Genomic DNA, 4,185 nt, shown 5'->3' with positions numbered 1-4,185 from the left:
CCACTATTACACTCTCGGGGCATAGTAGAACAATATAATTAGGTTTTTACTCTTTGTTTGTTTGAATGAGAAAAAGTACTCGTTGCAAAGTTATACTGTTAGGGCGCAACTGAGTTGTCTAATAATGTTCCGGTTTTCGTTCTTGTGAACGTTGACATCGATTCGTTCGAAATTTACACTCTCGGGGCGAAATAGAACAATATAATTAGGTTTAACACTTTGTTTTATTGAATAAGAAAAAGCACTCGTTGCAAAGTTATCATGTTAGGGCGCAACCGAGTAGTCTAATGTTGTTCCGGTTTTGGTTCTTGTGAACTTTGATATCGTTTCGTTCTACTATTACACTCTCGGCGCATAATAGAACAATATAATTAGGTTTTTACTCTTTGTTTGTTTGAATGAGAAAAAGTACTCGTTGCAAAGTTATACTGTTAGGGCGCAACTGTGCAGTTTAATGTTGTTCCAGTTTTGGTTCTTGTGAACGTTGACATTGATTCGATCGAAATTTGCACTCTCGGGGCATAATAGAACAATATAATTAGATTTTACTCTTTGTTCGATTGAATGAGAAAAAGTATTTGTTGCAATGTTATACTGTTAGGGCGCAACTGAGTAGTCTAATGTTGTTCTGGTTTTGGTTCTTGTGAACATTGACATCGATTCATTTGAAATTTACACTCTCGGGGCATAATAGAACAAGATAATTAGGTTTTACTCTTTGTTCGATTGAATGAGAAAAAATACTCGTTGCAAAGTTAAACTGTTAGGGCGCTACTTAGTAGTCTAATATTGTTCCGGTTTTGGTTCTTATTAATGCTGACATCGTTTCGTTCCAATATTACACTCTCGGGGCATAGTAGAACAATGTTATTAGGTTTTTACTCTTTGTTTGTTTGAATGAGAAAAAGTACTCGTTGCAATGTTATACTGTTATGGCGCAACTGAGTAATCTAATATTGTTCCGGTTTTCGTTCTTGTGAACGTTGACATCGATTCGTTCGAAATTTACACTCTCGGGGCAAAATAGAACAATATAATTAGGTTTTACACTTTGTTTGATTGAATAAGAAAAAGCACTCGTTGCAAAGTTATAATGTTAGGGCGCAACCGAGTAGTCTAATGTTGTTCCGGTTTTAGTTCTTGTGAACTTTGATATCGTTTCGTTCCACTATTACACTCTCGGGGCATAATAGAACAGTTTAAATAGGTTTTTGCTCTTTATTTGGTTGAATGAGAAAAAGTACTCGTTGCAAAGTTATACTATTAGGGCGCAACTGAGTAGTCTAATATTGTTCTGGTTTTGGTTTTCGTGAACGTTGACAACGATTCGTTCGAAATTTACAATCTCGGGCATAATAGAACAAAATAATTAGATTTTACTCTTTGTTCGATTGAATGAGAAAAAGTACTTGTTGCAATGTTATACTGTTAGGGCGCAACTGAGTAGTCTAATGTTGTTCTGGTTTTGATTTTTGTGAACGTTGACAACGATTCGTTCGAAATTTACAATCTCGGGCATAATAGAACAAGATAATAATATTTTACTCTTTGTTCGATTGAATGAGAAAAAGTACTCGTTGCAAAGTTATACTGTTAGGGTGCAACTTAGTAGTCTAATGTTGTTTCAGTTTAGGTTCTTGTGAACGTTGACATCGATTCGTTCGAAATTTACACTCTCAGGGCATAATAGAACAAAATAATTAGATTTTTCTCTTTGTTCGATTGAATGAGAAAAAGTACTTGTTGCAATGTTATACTGTTAGGGCGCAACTGAGTAGTCTAATGTTGTTCCGGTTTTCGTTCTTGTGAACGTTGACATCGATTCGTTCAAAATTTATACTCTCGGGGCATAATAGAACAAGCTAATTAGGTTTTACTCTTTGTTTGATTGAATGAGAAAAAGTACTTGTTGGAAAGTTATACTGTTAGGACGCTGCTTAATTGTCTAATGTTGTTCCGGTTTTGGTTCTTGTGAATGCTGACATTGTTTCGTTCCACTATAACACTCTCGCGGCATAATAGAACAATATAATTAGGTTTTTACTCTTTGTTTGTAAGAGAGAAGCATTCTACCGATGTACTTGTATGTACTATTTTCATATTCATGCTCATTCACTTATAACTTTAGTCATAGCATCAATTCACTTTAAATCCATTCTAGGTTACTCAACCTAGTTTCATGCACATTATCTCACAATGTCAACCATTGCATGCTGATATAAATCATTTTAACTTATATCATACATATAATGCATTTCATTCTAATGCGATTATCTTACATGCAACCTTCTTCACATAAATTATCTAGCTTTAAATTAAACATCTCATAATGCATTCTATTAGCAATTAATTCACATCCACTATCATCATCATTATTTAGCACTATCATCATTTTACAATGCTTCATTACATTTGAATGCATCCAACTTTAGCGCTACACATATCTATGCATCTTCTACTTTACACAAACTATGGCCATCATCAACATGCATCAACATGATAGTTCTATAATTAGACATATAAGGGACCGTAGTCCGGCTTCGGTAAAGCCAACCCACATTAACAAGCATCGATGCTTGTAGTCACTTGCAATCGGCCTCCGCCGGCAACCGTTCCCGGTTTGGCCCGAACTCTTGCGCACTTAACAAACGACTCCGAACGCGCGATCCGTCTTTCCGGAGTTATTCCTGACGTCCAAGGTGCTCCAGTTTCCGATCTCATGATTTTTACCTTATTCGTTGCTTGCGGCTATCTTCAAAACACCCGTTTTTGTCAATACTTCGCGTACGCGTCGGATAGTGCCGAACCGAGCGCACCAATGCGTTCGTTTTAGTCCCCAAATTTAGGTTTCTATAAGCAATTTCCTAAAAACACTCGGAAGGCAAAAGCCCCAACCATTCCAATTTCGGTGGCCTACAATGTCATAAATCATAATTTCTTCTTGGGATTGATCTCATAGCTAAGCATAATTAAGACTTAGAAACACCCTAAGAAGCTCTTCTAACTTGTTTCCATACTCATTAGAATCATCCCTAGGGCATTTAAAACAAACCCTAGGATTCCAACCATATAGAACACTACGAAGACAACATGGGATTTCATTGTGTTCTAGGTTCTACAGAGGTTCTAAAGCTTGTAGGGAGATCAAAATCGTCAAAGATGCTAAGGTTTATAAATTGCAAACTCTAACCCTAGGTTTGCATTCAATGGTGCCAATCCATGGTTAAGCTTCAAATATGAGCTAGAACCATCTCTCCAACCAAAATGGGGTCCATTTGAAACCATCAAAGGCAAACCAAAAAACCTAAACCAAAGAAATGCCATTTTAGGATTAGAGCTGTACCTCAAAAAGACTCCAATGGCTCAAGAAAGATGAAGGAGAAGGATGAAGGATTCTCCTTCTATATCTTCTTCCCATTCTCTTCCAAACTTCTTCTTTCGCTTTTTTTCCTTCTTCACATCTCCTTTTCTTCTTCTCTTATCTTCTTCGATCTTTCTTCTTTCGGTTTAGAGAGTAGAAGCAAGAGAGAGAGAGAGAGAGGCAGTGAAATGGAGGGGACAAATGGCTTAGAGGGGTAATGTTAAGCCTCTAGATGTTAACTAAAATCCCAAAAGCCCCCCTCCATTTTCTATTTTTCCACTCTGATTCTGTCTATTTTCGGCTCCTTGTACCGGTACACCAGGTTCCTTTTTCGTACATAGGCCTTGGCAGACAGCCAACCGAGAAGTTGCTCTCTCGTTGCGCAGTGCTTGTACCCGTACAAGATCCTTGTTTCGACAGAGCCTGGCAGCCTCGATAACCGAAGCTTCAGATGCGCGTTTTTCAAACTTCGTTTCGGCTCTACCTTGCGGCCGATCGATGTCAAAACCATTGCCAACACCTTTGGAACTCCATTTGTAGCTCCCAAACTTGTCGGACTACCGCATGGAACTTGTCCCAAACGTTCAAGTGCGCCTTACTTTGGTCCATGTTTGGACCAAAGTTAGCCAATAATGCGTCGAAATTCGATATCTCACAACTTCGCGCACGTTCCGAATGCCAAAAACGCCTTCGCAAATCATTTAGAGCTTACTTTTAGGCCTTCCAACAGTGATGGAATTATGGGACTTGTCGCATCTATTCTTCGCATACTTTAGTTTTTTAGCTACAAGTTCGATAATTCTTTCGAAACCTCGGGGTTAAAC

This window comes from Ananas comosus, unplaced genomic scaffold (genome assembly GCF_001540865.1).
Source record: "Ananas comosus cultivar F153 unplaced genomic scaffold, ASM154086v1, whole genome shotgun sequence".
Taxonomy (NCBI): Eukaryota; Viridiplantae; Streptophyta; class Magnoliopsida; order Poales; family Bromeliaceae; genus Ananas; species Ananas comosus.
Note: the sequence above shows the minus strand (reverse complement) of the source record.